We start from the raw sequence: 19,172 nt of genomic DNA, 5'->3' as shown, positions 1-19,172 counted from the left end.
TAGCTTAGCTGGCATTCTATCACCTCCACTAGCTTTCTTCATAGTGATGCTTCCTGAGGCCTGCTTGACTTTGCACTCCAAGATGTCTGACTCTAGGTGAGTGACCACACCGTCATGGTGTGATCAACCTCACAGAGCTTCACAAAAATTAAATAACATCTTTTGTGTTGTAATTTGGGTTCCCAGAAGAGGACTGGAATGCTGATTTGTATGCAAGTAGTTTATTTGGAACTCTGAAGGCAATACTCAAAGACAAGGGGGAAAAGCCAGGAAAGAAAACTGCCAGTGAAAGGAATATAGCAAGCCATCTGCTTTTGTGCGTTATTAGGGCTTATCAATTCTGTGAGAAAAGAAAAAAAAAAAGATGGTCAAACTTCTAATTATATATTTAAATACAAAAAGGTATTAACAGAGGTGGTTTCTAGGGAAGAAAATTGGAGGGCAGGGAGGTAGGAGTATAGTGAGTAATTTATACTCTCCCTCTCATATCTCCTCTGGTACTTTTCCAATTTTTTAAATGATATTAATGTGTATTTTTAAGTGAGAAAACTAACTGTTGCTAACTCTAACTGCTCCCTATCCCACTTTCTTTTCTTCATTAATCTTGATAAGGAAAGAAAGAGGGACGAGAGAAAGAAAGAAAGAGGGGAAGGGACGAAGAATCCCGCCACTCGGGGAAAACCATCATTAGTATTTTGACATATTGACATTACCAGCCAGTCTTTTTTCCCTCTGCATAAACATTTCTCTGACTTCCTATATTTTAAAAATGATACTATGTTTGCACATATGCTTGTATTTCCCGCCTTTTTCACTTACAGTTTTTTGTCATTAATTATTCTTCTATAGGGTTTCCCTGGTGGCTCAGTTGGCAAAGAATCTGCCTGCAATGCAGGAGACCCTGGTTTGATTTCTGGGCCAGAAAGATCCCGTGTAGAAGGGCTAGGCTACCCACTCCAGTATTCTTGGGCTTCCCCGGTGGCGCAGGCAGTGAAGAATGGCTGCAATGCCCAAGACCTGGGTTTGATCCCTGGGTTGGGAAGATCTCCTGCAGGAGGGCATGGAAACCCACTCCAATATTCTTGCCTGAAGAATCCTCAAGGACAGAGGCGCCTGGTGGGCTGCAATCCATGGGGTTGCAAAGTTTCAGACACGGCTGAGCGATTAAGCTCAGCACACGGCACATTCTTCTCCAGCATGTTTAATGCCTTATTATATTCCAGAGCATGGGCGTACTGTGATTTATCCATTAATCCTTTACTATTAGATTTTTAGCCTTACTACTATTGTTGAGAGTTGAAAACATGAAGACTATAGAAATGAGACTGGCTTTTGTGTGTGATTTGAGGTACTAATTTCTGTCCCTTATTCATGGACAGTAAACACAGTCTCTCTAATTTCTCATAACCTAAGGTACCTCCCTTAGCCAAAACCATACATGGAATATTTAATTATAAAGAATCCTTTTATTTCCAATGAATAATTGAAAAAATGCAGTGCATTAAAAATACTTCACAAATTATCTGTTTGTGATTATGACATTCATTGGAACTAAAAGAATGAGCATAGTTTAAAACCAAACTCAAGGAATTATCTTTTTAAATGATAAAGTATGAGGAGATGTTCATTTTGTTTTACAAAAGGTTTAATAGAGTTAGAGTAAATTTTTTTCAGAAACCAGAACATTTGCAGAGCAGAAATGCAGAGAAGAACGGAGCATGTTTATCAAATAATGCAAATAAAGTTATCAATGGTTTGCAGCTTATGAAAACAACATAGCAAACTCTTCCATTACCAAAGCCATTTCAACCATCTGTTCAAAAACCACAATTCCATACAAGGGAAGGTTTATAAAGGTAAAAAGCTGAAAAGACGTGCTTAGCTTAAATTCTCAGTTGCCCGGTGTCTAAACCCTGTGTGTTTGGAGGGATGTTGATGGCCACAGGACCATCTCAGCAAGTGGACCTGAATAGCTGCCCGTTTTTTTTTTCAGACTTAGAGAGTCTGGGAAGTGTTTCTGTAATGAACAGAAGTGGTACTCTTGAGAATAACTTACTAAATATAAAGTAGAAACCATTATTAAAATAAGACTTTTTTTAGAAACTTGGTATTATAATCAACATTTTCATATACGGCATATTTGACCCAGCTGTTTATAAATCTTTTGATATGTATTTGGCATCTTAATCACAATATTAATGTATGTTATTCATTCCTCCAACAAATATTTATTGTACAAAGTGCCAGCCACCCTTTTCATCCCTGGAGATATGAAGATGAAAAGGGGCTGGGTCTTACATTCTCATGGTAGGGACCGTTATTGTATAAAATAAAGACACTAACAAATAAACTAACTGCAACAAAAAGCAGTAAGTGCTATGAAGGAAACAAATATGAACTGAGATTGAGAAAAACCAAAGGAGACCTCTCCTAGGTAAGCAGCCAGGGGGGAACTCTCTAAAGACGTGAAGCTCGAGCTGAGATCATCCCCAAGAAGACATGGAGCCAAGCTTGGAAGCATGGGAGGGAGGCCAAGCCTAGCAGAGGGAGCAGCCTGTAAGGGCTCTGAGTGCAGAGAAGACTTGGTTTCTCTGAAGGACCTAACCAAGACAAGCTTGGCAGAAGGTCATGGTGTAGAAGAAATGGAACAAGATGGAGCTGAAGAGAGGGAGTGGGGGGTCCTCTCCCACAAGGTCTTGTGGGCCAGATGGAAACTGGGATTTTTTTCATAGCATGAGGCCAAGCACAATGTCTGTAATATGCTTTATTAAAGGTCCTGTTCCAGAAGTTAAATAAACTCAAAAGTCAGTGAGTTGCTTTGCTTTAAGAATAAATACATGATAGATGAAAGTGAGTGAAGTCGCTCAGTCATGTCCGACTCTTAGCGACCCCATGGACCGCAGCCCACCAGGCTCCTCTGCCCATGGGATTTTCCAGGCAAGAGTACTGGAATGGGTTGCCATTGCCTTCTCCGAAATACATGATAAGGTTTATTTAATGACAACTGTAAAGACAAGCCGACTGTGTCATGTAGCCAAATTCACCCGCCCCCAAAAAAGAAAGAAATGACTGAGGTTATGGGTGATTATTGGGCTCAGACAGTAAAGAATCTGCCTGCAATACAGGACACCCGGTTTCCGTCTCAGGATTGGGAAGATGCCCTGGAGAAGGGAATGGCAACCCACTCCGGTATTCTTGCCTGGGAAATCCCACGGACAGAAAAGCCTGGTGGGCTACAGTCCACAGGGCTGCAAAGAATTGAACATGACTGAGTGATCAACACTATAAATAACATCATGGTTTAAGAAGCTTCCTGGTGGCTCAGATGGTAAAGAATCTGTCTGCAATGCAGGAGACACAGGTGTGATCCTTGGGTTGGGAGGATCTCCCCTGAAGAAGGGAGTGGTTACCCACTCCTGTATGCTTGCCTGGAGAATTCCATTAACAGAGGAGCCTGGTGGGCTATACAGTCCATGGGGTCGCAGAGAGTCAGAAATGACTGAGCAACTAATACCTACCGAGGGTGATTATATATCTCAGGTTGCTCAGAAGAGTCCCAGTTTACAATTATATTTTCAGCATCCTTTTGGTGTAAGCATTCGTCTCAGACACTTCAGTTTTCAATCCTGTCTTTATTAGTAGCTGTGTCAAAACAAGCCAGAATGGATTGGGTGGACATTTGAATAGTATATGGGATGGTTGGGCAATGTGGTTTTCACTTTAACATATGGAAATTCTGAAAGAAACCAGCAATATCTCATTTCTCTTTTCCCAATTTTTCCCAGAAGCAAGATAGCTAATACTTCCTTGTCACCATGTAGGGCCCTCACTGATAAATGAGATATACTCAGTCACAAGTTGCTAGGGACAAAAGGTCTCAGGCCATGGTGAGTCAAATTTTCCACGGTGTTGACCTTGCCAGCCACTGTGTCATCTTGTGACATTCTCTGTAATGCAGCCACCGAGCATCATGACAATGGGAAACATGTAGAGTTATGGGCTAGATAATTATGCCCAGGAAACGGACCACAAGCAGTTCTGCTGTAGAGCTGTGTCGTCTGAACCTATGGAGGCTTTGCCATTTATTGAATGATGCAAATGCACAACTGTTTATTTTATTATTTGACAATGGTTTCTTATTTTTCAAGAAACCCATTCGAGAGCAATGACCTCAAGGATGCAAAAGTATGAGTTTAATGAAAACTTAAGCACAGAACTTCCATTTTTCAAGGAAGTTAATTATGAAAGCAAAACTTGCCCAAAACGTACACATTTATGACCCACAATGGGACCCACAGTGAAATCATTGACCGCTTGAAAATGAGGAGCTACAGATCTAATAAAGCACCAGAGGCTGCTTCAAAAGTTAATAGTTTGTCTAAGAAGACTGGGACTGAATACAAGAGTTAAGCAGGTGCAGCTTCAGAGGGTATATTTGTACAACCCGTTCTGAAGCATGTCTTTTGATGTAGCTCCAATGACCTTTTGGAGAAGGCAATGGCACCCCACTCCAGTACTCTTGCCTGGAAAATCCCATGGATGGAGGAGCCTGGTGAGCTGCCTACCATGGAGTCGCTAAGAGTCAGACACAACTGAGCGACTTCACTTTCACTTTTCACTTTCAGGCATTGGAGAAGGAAATGGCAACCCACTCCAGCATTCTTGCCTGGAGAATCCCAGGGACGGGGGAACCTGATGGGCTGCCATCTATGGGGTCACACAGAGTCAGACACAGCTGAAGTGAATTAGCAGCAACAGCAGCAATGAGCTTTTTCTATTTTAATTTTGTCTTTTTTAAATTTCAAGCTTCTTTATATACATACATGTGCAAAGAGATAGCTGATAATATTTTGACTATATTAACATAAGCAGAACTTGCCAAACTATTCAGTTCAGTTCAGTCGCTCAATCGTGTCCGACTCTTTGCAACCCCATGAACCACAGCACGCCAGGTCTCCCTGTCCATCACCAACTCTCAGAGTCCATCCAAACTCATGTCCATTGAGTCGGTGATGCCATCCAATCATCTCATCCTCTGTCGTCCCCTTCTCCTCCTGCCCTCAATCTTTCCCAGCATCAGGGTCTTTTCAAATGAGTCAGTTCTTCGCATCAGGTGGCCAAAGTATTGGAGTTTCAGCTTCAGCATCAGTCCTTCCAATGAACACCCAGGACTGATCTCCTTTAGGATGGACTGGTTGGATCTCCTTGCAGTCCAAGGGACTCTCAAGAGTCTTCTCCAACACCACAGTTCAAAAGCATCAATTCTTCAGCGCTCAGCCGTCTTCACAGTCCAACTCTCACATCCATACATGACCACTGGAAAAACCATAGCCTTGACCAGACGGACCTTTATTGGCAAAGTAATGTCTCTGCTTTTTAATATGCTGTCTAGTTTGGTCATAATTTTCTTTCCAAGGAGTAAGCGTCTTTTATTTCATGGTTGCAATCACCATGTGCAGTGATTTTGCAACCCAAGAAAATAAAGGCTGTCACTGTTTCCACCATTTCCCCATCTATTTGCCATGAAGTGATGGGACCGGATGCCATGATGTTAGTTTTCTGAATGTTGACTTTTAAGCCAACTTTTTCACTCTCCTCTTTCACTTTCATCAAGAGGCTCTTTAGTTCTTCACTTTCTGCCATAGGGTGATGTCATCTGCATATCTGAGGTTATTGATATTTCTCCTGGCAATCTTGATTCCAGCTTGTGCTTCTTCCAGCCCAGCGTTTCTCATGATGTACTCTGCATATAAGTTAAATAAGCAGGGTGACAATATGCAGCCTTGACGTACTCCTTTTCCTATTTGGAACCAGTCTGTTATTCCATGTCCAGTTCTAACTGTTGCTTCCTGACCTGCATACAGGTTTCTCAAGAGGCAGGTTAGCTGGTCTGGTATTCTCATCTCTTTCAGAATTTTCCACAGTTTATTGTGATCCACACAGTCAAAGGCTTTGACATAGTCAATAAAGCAGAAATAGATGTTTTCTGGAACTCTCTTGCTTTTTTGATGATCCAGCCAAACTATTAAATAATGCCAATTTTATATCTGTGTCATCTGGTGTCACCAAAAAAATCCCATTAGTTCCAGCAATAGTTGCAAACTTCCAAAAAATTTTTCATGGAATCAAAGCAAAACTTTCAGGATTTTATTTTGTTTAAAGCAAAATGCCTGAAATTATTGTGAATGCTATTACTGTAAATTCAGTTACAAAGTGCAACACTAAGGATTAAATTACTTGTTTTTGCAGTCATTGTATGTTTACAAATTTTGGTGATGTTCAGGACTATGGGAAAAAAAAACAGTGCTATGGAACAAAAATATACTGGAATTGATTTCTATACAGATGATTCATAATTGTGTTCAAACAAGCTGTGATACTCTACCAATTGTAATAGAAACTGTATTATCAAAATTTATGAATATTTTTATAAATATAAAGGTAAAATAACTGAGCTACATAATTTTCATGGCAACACTGATGTTGAAGCAAGAAAATGCTTAGGTAAGGTGGCATATAAATTCACTTTTTGTTGTCCAAAATTAGTTAGATTTTAGAAACATTTGAATCTTTCAAGAACAAATTTCTAACTCAACATGTGTCCTATAATGACATTGAACATTTTTGTAAATATATTATTTAAATTTTGCAATATTTTGTTTAAAATCAGTTGGAAGTACTTATTCAAAGTATTCAATAAGAGGAGCTCCCCAAAACTTTAGCGTGTACATTTTAGCAAATTGCAATTATTGAAACTAAAGCAAACAAGAAGATACTGAAACTAAGCCACATAAAGCAAGGGAGGAACTGATAAACAATGAGAGTTTAAGTGGTTTTTACAAGATTTAATTTTAAAGTTTCATAATTGTGCTTTCCATTATTTTGACTTACACAAAGAACTGTTAGACAAACTTTTTGTTTGTTTGTTTTTAACTGCCTAAATTTGCATTCTTTGCCACAACAGAATGAAATTGAAAGGCCTATATTTTTGTAATATGTATATTTGTTTTACTCAACAAATGTGTATATTTGTAATACTCAAAGAATCATGACAGAATTTTTGATGATTTTTTCCTTTAAAAAATATTTGTCATACAAAAGTGCAAAATTGACAGTTAAAAAAGAAAAAAAGAAAGTACCTATGAAAATATTTGAATTTAAGTATTTATATATTTAAATGAAAAAATAAAAGAAAATTAGAATTGAAACTCTTTCACTTTGTTCTGAGCTTATCAGGTATTATGCAGACCTTACAATTATTAACTTTTCAATTTAGATTATAACCATGAAGAAAAAAGCTGCTAACAATTCAAATTAACTATAAAATGAAAATTTGAGGGTTTTAGGAAACTTTATGAAAAATTAAAAATAAAGGGACCTTATTGAAAAAGAATATAGTCTTTAGGAAAAAAACACCTATGATGTATTATTAGAGACATATTCTATCTAAGAGAACTTTAAAGTATGTTACTGTGTACCAAAAAATTATTCTTATGTTTTTTATGCTCAAATAGCATAAATTTTAATCTTTAATACATATGAACATGTATTTTTACTTTTGAAAATAGTTTTTGAGTGTGTGACATGAAAGTCTCTCAGCAATGTCCAACCCTTTGCGACCCCATGGACTATCCAGTCCATGGAATTCCCCAGGCCAGAATACTGGAATGGGTAACCTATCCCTTCTCCAGGGGATCTTCCCAACCCAGGGACTGCATCTAGGTCTCCCACATTGCAGGCAGATTCTTTACCAGCTGACCCAGTACTACCTTATAAATTCAATAATTTGTCATTCAAAAATACTTTTAAAACTATATTATTTTAATTATTCTGATAATCTATTTATTCTTAAAAATGTCCTAGTCTGTATGATAAAACGTATAGTGCCCTAGTTAGGACGGTGTCTCCTTGCAGAAATGAGTCTAAGCACAGGGACTGAAGTTTCTGGATGTCCAAGCCCGCTGGAAGCCTCTCCAGGGACATCAGGCCTCAGGGGCACAAATGCCCAGCTCCACTTGCTCTCAGGCCTTCTGCATTTAAAACATCCCCCTCCAAAAGCTTCCCCTGGTACGTGGCTCTATCACAAGAGGAGCCTGAGAAATCCTGACCAAACTTTGTTTCTCTCCAAGGCTGGCCTCTCAGTCTACAGAAGGTGTAGTTCACATGACCCCAAAGCCCCTCGTTAATAAAGAGCAGAGAGTGGGCAGGTCTGCCTTTCCTGGGTCCCGTCTCCTGCGGAAGGTAAGGAGAGTGGGAGGAAGCATGCCAATGAAAAACAGGCAAGAGGGGACTTCCCTGGCAGTCCAGTGGTTAAGACTCCGAGTTTCCACTTAAGGGATGCCGGTTCGATCCCTCCTTGGGGAACTAAGATGCTGCGTGCCCTGTGGCACAGCAAAAAAAAAAAAAAAAACTAAGAAAGGAAGAAATGAAGGAATGAAGAAAGGAAGAGAGAAAGAAAAGCAGGTAAAAATCCCACAGAAACCCTATTTTGAAAACATTGGCAGGGAGTTTGGGAAGGTCATATACACACTGCTATATTCAAGATGGATAACCAACAAGGACCTATTGTATAGCACATGGAACTCCACTCAACGTGACTTGTCAGCCTGGATGGGAGAGGAGTTTGGGGGAGAACGGATACATGTCCATGTATGGCTGAGTCCCTTCGCTGTTCGCCTGAAACCGTCACAACTTTGTTAATCCGCTGTGGGCATGCATGCGTGACCCCAAGGACTGTAATCTGCCAGGCTCCTCTGCCCATGGAATTTTCCAGGCAAGAATACTGCTATTTCCTTCTCCAGGGATCAAACCTGTGTCTCAGGAGATCTCCCACATCTCCTGCGTTGGCAGTCAAGTTCTTTACAAGTTGAGCCACGGGGGATATCCCAATACAAAATAAAAAGTTTAAAGTTTGAAAAAAAAAAGACAGTGTTTTGAAAGAAAGGCCAAATACAAGGGGAAAAGAAAGCAACCACGGGATCTCGTTGCGGATCGTTGCTGAGAGTTTCTGAACTGAGTTTGAAAGCAATTAAGGAGAGTAAAGGAAACAGAATTTCCCTCATAAGCCATAAGATTTACCCCACCAATCACACAGGACTCCAGTGTTTTCTCAGCTACAAAAAGTCAGCAAGTCTTCTTCACAGAGTGGAATGGTATGTCCTGCTCCACCCTGAAATAGCAGAGTTCAAGTTCTCAGCACTTTCCATTTCTCATGGTTTCTGTCTCTCAGAAAGTGGGAACTCTAGGCTAGAGTGATTCCTGTCAAGGAAAAAAAATAGTTTAAGAAATACGCAAGAAAGTTAGAATTTTTAAAAATACATTCTGTTTTAAAAGGAAAGGAAAAAAAAATCAAATACACCCTATGTCATGTTGCTTCTACAAAACTATTCCAATTTCCTTTAGGATGCAACTTCTGAAACACTCTTTTTGCAGTCTCTCCATGATCCTGGCTCAACCAACTTCTCAGTCTTTATGTTTTTCTAACTCTTAATCATGACCTTTCATTCTCATCCTCTGGTCTCCTCACCATCAAACTCCCATGTTCTATCTCTTTTCTCCAGCTGGAAATCCCTATTTTGGATGGCTTTAAATCTATCTGAAAACTACCATTCCTTCAAGTATCAACTCCAATCTTTCTTTGACCATAAAGTCTTCTCAATGTACTCAGATCACAGTGATTATTCATTTTTGCAGAGCAACAGCACTTTTAAACAAGTCAGTTCTCCTCTGATCGTCCTCATCTCCTTACCTGCAAATGAGTGACCTCCCCTACATCTTAGGGCGGTTTGTGGAGACTGAATAAGGTGATATACGCAGCTGTTTCTGGTTACAGTACATAATTATCAGACAGTGATTGCCACTGCATTAGGAAAGAGTGATATTATGGAAGCATACATTGATATTGAGAAAAGAGTTTTAAGGTTCTGCCAGTATTGGGTTCCAACATCATTTAACTTCCTGAGTTTGTCAAATGGGAATAATAATTCCTATCTCATAGAGCTGTGGTGAAGATCAACGAAGAGAATATAGGTAAGGATCTTCTTGACTCTAGGACAGGCAATTGGTTTGTTTTCACCTTATTGCCTCAGAGTTCATTCATTCGTTCACTCATTCCCTAAACATGAATTGGGGGCTTGAGATACAAGTGTGAACCAGACACAAAAAGTCCCCTCCCGCCTGACCTGGTAAGGGCTGTTCTACGATGGGGACGATCAGGGTACCCAGGGGAGGCACCGGGTCCAGAACTGTGAGGCCAGGAAAACCAGGGGCCGAGGGGGTACGGGATAGGCTATGGCAGCTGGGCATCTCAGGGAGAGGCAAATTTCTATGATAACAATATGTAAGTCCTGAAAATTTAATAGGCAACTCTGTGACCCTGTGCAAGCCAGCCCTGCACACTGCTGTTTTATGGGGGTGGGGGGAAGGTCACCTTAAGTTGATAGAGCATTACAGAAAATTTCCCAGAAGCACATTAAGAATGAATTTTAATAAAGGGATATCGGTATTTAACAGTCAGGGTAAGACCTGCTGATGTTATCCTGAATAAAGAGAAAAAACCTATTTCTTACTGATCACAATTCAAATCTCAACACCGAATAGTCATTTAAAGAGAAAGACAGGCGTCCTAATGTCCCGTTTGGCTCAAACATCCTAAAAATTTAAGGTTCTATGCTCCAGCCACTGTGTGTGCACCTTGGACAAGTTCCCTGGCCTTTCTAAGTCTCCATTTTTTCATCTGTAAAATGGGGTGAGTGAATGACCTGTAGATGGTTATAAGGAAATAAAATGTTATCAATGGTTTGTCAGAAACAACCCAGTTCAATCAGCAGATGAATAGATAGACACATTGAGGCTTACTCTCACTAATACCTACCATTTCGCAACAGATAGGAGTTGACTCTTAATACACACAATTTTTGGATCTCAAAATCATGACCCAAATTAAAGAAGAGAGATTTAAAAAGTGTACATATTGTGCAAACCATTTGTATAAAATTCTATAAAATGCAAACTAATATGAGAACAGAAAACAGTTCAGTCGTTGTGAGTGGGAGATGTAGGGAAGGGGTGAGAGGGGAGGACCGCAAGGAACCCAGATAGACTGAGAAGTGACGGAAATGTTTGTTATCTTGATGGTGGTGATGGCTCCGTGTGTGTATACATGTGTCAAGACTTATCAAATTGAACACTTTAAATACATGCAGCTTATTATTTGCCAATTATATCTCGATAAGCTTTTAAAACACAGGAGAGACCAAGAAGCAGTGTTTTGCTCTGAATTCATTATGATCTTGTCATTCAAGAGGATGCTAATAGTTATGAATCAGTTTTGTTAGCAATCCTTTCCCACCACAAAGGAAAGGCAGTTTTCTAACAGTTTTCACCCTATGGTGTCACAAGAGATCGATTCTCATGACAAAAGATCATAAGGATCACGTTTTAAACATTCAAGTACTTGCAAGAAGCTTGTACTGTGCATTCGTTGTTTTAAATTCCTGGCTAAAAATTCCCTTCTCATGACCCCACCCACCTTTCACAAGAGTTCACGAATTACTTGTGCTACAATCTGCTGTTTGCCAAAGTTACAGACCTAGTTTCTGGGAAAGAAAAAACTAAAATCTTTTATATGACTAAGTTAAATGACAGAATTAGCCCAAGTCAGTGTTTCTGAAGATTCAAGCTGCTCAATTATTTATATTTATGTACATATATTATAAATTATTTTATTTTTGAGGTAAAATTACTCACATGATATATGTGAATATGAAAAAGTACATGGCAAAAAGCCCAAGTGCCGCCCCCACCATTTCTTGCCATTCCTGGTCATTCCCTGCTGTGCTTCCAGATATAGAAAAAAACCAATGTATATGTATATTCTTCCCTCTCCCTCTATTAAAACCCAGCAATTTGAACTTCCTTGGTGGTACAGTGGATAAGAATCAGCCTGCCAATGCAGGGGACACAGGTTTGATCTCTGGTCCAGGAAGATTCCACATGCAGCAGAGCAACTCAGCCCACAGGCCACAGCTATTGGGCCAGTGCCCTAGAGCCTGACAGCCATAACTACTGCCGCCCACATACCCAGAGCCCATGCTCCACAACAGGAGAAGCCACTGCAGTGAGAAGCCCAAGGACCTCAACTAGAGGAAGTCTTTCAGCAGCAAGGAAGACCCAGTTCAAACAAAAATAAAATTAATTAATTAAAAAAATAAGTAAACTCCAGCAATTTGTGTTTTAACATGATATCCTTGTGACTCATTGCACACAGAATTTTGAGAAGCACTGACCTGACATAATCTTATCCTCTTGAGTTTTTCAGTTATCAAAAGTAGATATCTTTGTCCAAACATCCTGAGTCAGGAATTAGGAAGCCTTTCAATTATGCAGTGGAAGTGACAAATAGATTTAAGGGACTAGATCTGATAGACAGAGTCCCTGAAGAACTATGGACAGAGGTTCGTGACATTGTACAGGAGACAGGGATCAAGACCATCCCCAAGAAAAAGAAATGCAAAAAGGCAAAATGGTTGTCTGAGGAGGCCTTACAAATAGCTGAGAAAAGAAGAGAAGTGAAAGGCAAAGGAGAAAGGGAAAGATATACCTACCTGAATGCAGAGTTCCAAAGAATAGCAAGGAGAGAAGAGAAAGCTTTCCTCAGTGATCAGTGCAAAGAAATAGAAGAAAACAATAGAATGGGAAAGACTAGAGACCTCTTCAAGAAAATTAGAGATACCAAGGGAGCATTTCATGCAAAGATGGGCACAATAAAGAACAGAAATGGTATGGACCTAACAGAAGCAGAAGATATTAAGAGGTGACAAGGATACACAGAAGAACTACACAAAAAATATCTTAATGACCCAGATAATCACAATGGTGTGACCACTTACCTAGAGCCAGACATCCTGGAATGCAAAGTCAAGTGGGCCTTAGGAAGTATCACTACAAACAAAGCTAGTGGAGGTGATGGGATTCCAGATGAGCTATTTCAAATCCTGAAAGATGATGCTGTGAAAGTGCTGCATTCAATATGCCAGCAAGTTTGGAAAACTCAGCAGTGACCACAGGACTGGAAAAGGTCAGTTTTCATTCCAATCCCAAAGAAAGGCAATGCCAAAGAATGCTCAAACTACTGCACAATTGCACTCATCTCACACATTAGCAAAGGAATGCTCAAAATTCTCCAAGCAAGGCTCCAATTGTACATGAACCAAGAACTTCCAGATGTTCAAGCTGGATTTAGAAAAGGTAGAGGAACCAAAGATCAAATTGCCAACATCCATTGGATCATAGAAAAAGCAAGAGAATTCCAGAAAAACATCTACCTCTGTTTTATTGACTACACCAAAGCCTTTGACTGTGTGGATCACAACAAACTGTGAAACATTCTTAAAGAGATGGGAATACCAGACCACCTTACCTGCCTCCTGAAAAATCTGTATGCAGGTCAAGAAGCAACAGTTAGAACCGGACATGGAACAATAGACTGGTTCCAAATTGGGAAAGGAATACATCAAGGCTGTATATTGTCACCCTGCTTATTTAACTCATATGCAGGGTCAGTTCAGCTCAGTTCAGTTGCTCAGTCGTGTCCGACTCTTTACAACCCCATGAACCGCAGCATGCCAGGCCTCCCTGTCCATTACCAACTCCTGGAGTTCACCCAAACCCATGTTCACTGAATCAGTGTTGCTATCCAACCATCTCATCCTCTGTTGTCCCCTTCTTCTCCTGCCCTCAATCTTTCCCAGCATCTTTCCCAGGGTCTTTTCAAATGAGTCAGCTCTTTGCATCAGGTAGCCGAAGTATTGGAGTTTCAGCTTCAACATCAGTCGCACCAATGAACACCCAGGACTGATCTCCTTTAGGATGGACTGGTTGGATCTCCTTGCAGTCCAAGGGACTCTCAAGAATCTTCTCCAACACCACAGTTCAAAAGCATCAATTCTTCGGCACTCAGCTTTCTTTATAGTCCAACTCTCACATCCATACATGACCACTGGAAAAACCATAGCCTTTACTACATCAAGTGAAATGCCAGGCTGGATGAAGCACAAGCTGGAATCAAGATTGCCAGGAGAAATATCAATAACCTCAGACATGAAGATGACACCACCCTTACAGCAGAAAGCAAAGAAGAACTATAGAGCCTCTTGATGAAAGTGAAAGAGAGTGAAAAATCTGGCTTAAAAGTCAACATTCAAAAAACGAAGACCATGGCATACAGTCCCATCACTTCATGGCAAATAGATGGGGAAACAATGGAAAGAGTGGCAGACTATTTTCTTGGGCTCCAAAACCACTGCAGACGGTGACTGCTGCTGCTGCTGCTAAGTCGCCTCAGTCGTGTCCGACTCTGTGCGACCCCATAGACGGCAACCCACCAGGCTCCCCCATCCCTGGGATTCTCCAGGCAAGAACACTGGAGTGGGTTGCCATTTCCTTCTCCAATGCATGAAAGTGAAAAGTGAAAGTGAAGTCATTCAGTGGTGTCCGACTCTTAGCGACCCCATGGACTGCAGCCTACCAGGCTCCTCCATCCATGGGATTTTCCAGGCAAGAGTACTGGAGTGGGGTGCCATTGCCTTCTCTGGATGATGACTGCAGCCATGAAATTAAAAAACACTTGCTCCTTGGAAGAAAAGCTATGACAAACCTAGACAGCATATTAAAAAGCAGAGATATTACTTTGCTGACAAAAGTCTTGTCTAGTCAAAGCTACCGTTTTTCCAATAGTCATGTATGGATGTGAGAGTTGGACTATAAAGAAGGTTGAAAGCTGAAGAACTGATGTTTTTGAATTGTGATGTTGAAGACTCCTTGAGAGTCCCTTGGACTGCAAGGAGATCCAACCAGTCCATCCTAAAAGAAATCAGTCCTGAATATTCATTGGAAGGACTGATGCTGAAGCTGAAACTTCAGTCTTTCGACCACCTTATGTGAAGAACTGATTCATTGGAAAAGACCCTGATGCTAGGAAAGGTTGAAGGCAGTAGGAGAAGGGGATGACAGAGGATGAGATGGTTGGATGTCATCACCGACTCAATGGACATGAGTTTGAGCAAGCTCCAGGAGTTGGTGATGGACAGGGAAGCTTGGCATGCTGCAGTTTATGGGGTTGCCAAGAGTAGGACATGACTGAGTGACTGAACTGAACTGAGTTCTCAGCTGGAAATAGGGGTGGGGAATGGGAGATAGGAAAAACCAAGAGGGCAAGCATGTAGACAGCATTTCACTCCACCACCTGATTTCCTTTATTCATGCATTAGTTTTAACTACAAAATAAATAAATACCCAATATATAAAATGTGTGAAATCCCATCACCCATTGGTAACCACTTTACATACTAATGTACCTCTGAAAGCAATGGAATTTTATTTACTATTTTTATATGTATAAATACAGTGTTTTTCTCTTCTCAGCAGAAATTCTATTATATCTAAATTCTTATCTATATTCTTCTCACTAACAGTATATCTAAAGGATTAGTTCAATGAGGATGAGACAGTTGGCTAGTCCACTAGTTGACGGGGAAGACGCCTGGCACAGAAAAAAGAGACTGCAACGACTAATCTTGAAGGCATCTGGGGATGAGGGTTGGATCTGAGATTGTCTAAACAGGCAGGCAGCCCTGAGCACACTGTGTAGACTCTGGGGGCAGTTACCTAGATGAAAGTCAGTGGGCAAGCTGGCCTGATACTAACAAGCCTGATACTAACAGGACCTCCGTTGGTGGGGTGTGTGGTATGGGGACAGGGACCTGGCTCAGAAAGGGTCAGAACCCCGACCTCAGGGTCAGAGCGGGGCTAGATCCTGCAAGGAGTGGCTGTGTGAGAGTCCTAGTGAGAAAGGGGAGAGCCCTTGACAACCACTTCCAATCAGCTCAGTGGCTCATCTGTCAGGGATAAGGTTGACCCCAGGCTAGCTCCAGGTTGAGGATGCTGAATTAGATTAGTAGCAGTAGTGATGAAGAGGAGGGGGTCAATTCAAGAATTCATCTTGACTAATAATTGGTATGGCTTCCCTGGTTGCTCAGACTGTAAAGAATCCACCTGCAATGTGGGAGACCTGGGTTCCATCCCTGGGTTGGAAAGATCCCCTGGAGGAGGAAATGGCAACCCACTCCAGTATTCCTGCCTGGAGAATCCCATGGACGGAGGAGCCTGGCGGGCTACATAATTGGCATGAGACAGCGACTGGTGGGAAGGAAGGGAAGGGCATAAAGTTTCCCAATCTGCTCTGCCCCAAATCACCTGAAAAGCCTAATAAACAGAGACTTCCCAGCCTCTTTACTGAAGATTCCGACTTAATAAGTCTAGGGTGAGATCCAAGAATCTGTCATTTTGTGTGTGTGTATGATTAATATTTTTTATTTTTTTACTGAAGTATAGTTGATTTACAATATTGTGTTATTTTCAGGCATACAGCAAAGTGATTCAGTTTATGTCTCTGGCTTGGGGTATTGGGTAAGGGTAATGGAATTCACTGACTTCAGTTTTAGGTATGTTGAATTTGGAACATAACAACAATGGTGATAGGACTTCCCTGGTGGTCCAGGGGCTAAGACTCCGAGCTCCCAATGCAGGGCTTCTATCCTTGGTCAGGGAATTAGATCTCACCACAACTAAGACCCAGCATAACCACGTAAATAAATTACATTAAAATAAATATTTTAAAAAACAATAGTGACTAAATCTATTGAGCATTTACTTTATACTGGTGCTTCACATGCACTATTTAATTTAATCCATAAAACATCCATATAAGGGAATTACTATTGCTATACTCCTTGTGAAAATGAGTAAATTGAGTGATAGGGACAGTAAATCATTTTCCATTAATTACACAACTAGTAAAGATAGATCAATAGAACAAAATAGAAAGTCCAGAGATTAATCCATGCACCTATGGACACCTTATCTTTGACAAAGGAGGCAAAAATATACAATGCAGAAAAGACAATCTTCAACGAGTGGTGCTGGGAAAGCTGGTCAACTACATGAAATAGAATGAAACTAGAACATTTTCTAACACCATACACAATAATAAACTCAAAATGGATCAAAGACCTAAATATAAGACCGGAAACTAAAACTCTTAGAGGAAAACATAAGTAGAACACTCTCTGACATAAAACATAGCAAGATTTTCTATGACCCACCTCCCAGAGGAATGGAAATAAAAACAAAAATAAGCAAATGGGACCTAATTAAACTTAAAAGCTTTTGCACAACAAAGGAAACTATAAACAAGGTGAAAAGACAGCCCTCAGAATGGGAGAAAATTATAGCAAATGAAACAACTGTGAAAGAATTAATCTCCAAAATATACAAGCAGCACATGCAGCTCAATGCCAGAAAAACAACCCAGTCAAAAAGTGGGCAAAGGATCTATATTTCTCCAAAGAAGATATACCTATGGCTAATAAACACATGGAAGGATGTGCTCAACATCACTTATTATAAGAAAAATGCAAATCAAAACCACAATGAGGTACCATCTCACGCCAGTAAGAATGGCCATCAACAAAAAGTCGACAAGCAGTAAATGCTGGAGAGGGTGTGGAGAAAAGGGAGCCCTCCTACACTGCTGGTGGGAATGCAAACTAGTGCAGCAAATGGAGAACAGTGTGGAGATTCCTTAAAACGCTGGGAAAAGAGCTGCCAGGAATTCCACTGCTCGGCATATACACCAAAAAAGGAGGATTGAAAGAGACAGATGCACTCCAATGTTTGTGGCAGCACTATTTACAACACCTAGGATACGGAAGCAACCTAGATGTCCGTGGGGAGATGAATGGATAAGGAAGTCATGGTACATACACATAATGGGATACCGCTCAGCTCTAAAAAGGAGTGTATTTGAGTCAGTTCTAATGGGATGGATGAACCTAGAACCTATTATACAGAATGAAGTAAGTCAGAAAGAGAAAGAAAAATACTGTATATTAATGCATATAAATAGAATCTAGGAGGATGACATGGACATACAGAACAGCAAAGGAGACACAGACATAAAGGGCAGACTTCTGGACTCAGTGGAAGGAGGAGAGGGTAGCAGGACTTGGGAGAACAGCACTGAAATGTGTACATTACCACATGTAAAAGAGACGACCAGCGCAAGTTCCACCCAGGGCCCGTGTCTGCGACAGCCGGGAGGGATGAGGTGGGGAGGGAGGCGGGTGGGGGGCTCAGGCTGGGGGCGCACATGCATACCTACGGCTGATTCATGTTGATATGTGGCAAAAGCCATCACAGTGCTGCAAAGTAACTATCCTCCAATTACATAAACGAACAGATTTAAAAGAGAGAGCAGATCTGGATGTTTAGACCCAGGCACACCTTACCCCAAAGCCCTTGTTCTTCCCAACAATGTCCTATTGTCTGCTGAGCGGATATGTTCCCACAGGCGGGAGCACCCGAGTTGAGTTGAATCACAGGTCAGGGCTGGAAATATGGATTTGAAATGAAAATTTGCTTTAGACTGCCCAAGGAGAAAGCCTGCAGAGAGAGAAGAATATTTGGTCAGAGATGGAGCTGTGTTCCTGTTTTGAAATGTGGGCAGTGGATAAAAAGGCCTTGGGCGTCAGAGAGGTTCTAGGAGAATCAGGAGAGACAAACATTTTATAAACGAAGCAAGTTGAATTACCAGAAGGAGTAAATTTAAGAGCAGTAAAGAGCTCCATTAAAATAAATTATCCATTGAATTTGGCAAAGGAGGTAATTTTTTTACCTTGCCCAGGAAGGTGGAGTCGGGGAGGGGAAAGCCAGTCTCCTCAGACTGAGGAGAAAAGAGATGAGGGGATGCAGGCGGTGAGTGAAGGCCTTCTCTGGCAGGCTCAACCTTGACAAAATAAACAGGAAAAATATCCACCGAGATGTTCACTACGCTCATCTCTGAGCAGCTGGGTTCCAAGTCTCTCATTTCCTGACTCCTTTTTTTCCTCTCAGGCTGCACTTTAGTAAGAATGCACTTGAGTAAGCATTGTTTTCATGGACAGGGCGGTGCTGGAGAAGGAGAAAGCTGGGGGAGCAGGTTTGCCCCCCTTAACCTGGGATGGACACAGGAAAAATGTAAACTGCGGTCTTACCTTCATGCAGGGGCAGATCAGCTGTAGGAATGAAAAGGTACACTCGGTATCTTAAAAGATAAAGAGGGCACTTTTCAATCT

At 41.0% G+C, this 19,172-nt stretch overlaps 1 long non-coding RNA gene across 1 annotated transcript; it reads right to left on the bottom strand.

Moving 5' to 3' along the window:
• Nucleotides 1-5,906: 5,906 nt before the first annotated feature.
• Nucleotides 5,907-18,894, bottom strand: LOC122445063. Its single transcript, XR_006270437.1, has 3 exons — nucleotides 18,734-18,894; nucleotides 18,348-18,501; nucleotides 5,907-9,258 (listed from the first exon to the last, which is right to left on the bottom strand). It is a non-coding gene; the product is annotated as an uncharacterized LOC122445063 (long non-coding RNA).
• Nucleotides 18,895-19,172: the final 278 nt, after the last annotated feature.

This window comes from Cervus canadensis, chromosome 7 (assembly GCF_019320065.1).
Source record: "Cervus canadensis isolate Bull #8, Minnesota chromosome 7, ASM1932006v1, whole genome shotgun sequence".
In the NCBI taxonomy this organism is placed as follows: domain Eukaryota; kingdom Metazoa; phylum Chordata; class Mammalia; order Artiodactyla; family Cervidae; genus Cervus; species Cervus canadensis.
The sequence above is the reverse complement of the archived record's forward strand: the minus strand, read 5'-3'. Positions and strand labels throughout refer to the sequence as shown.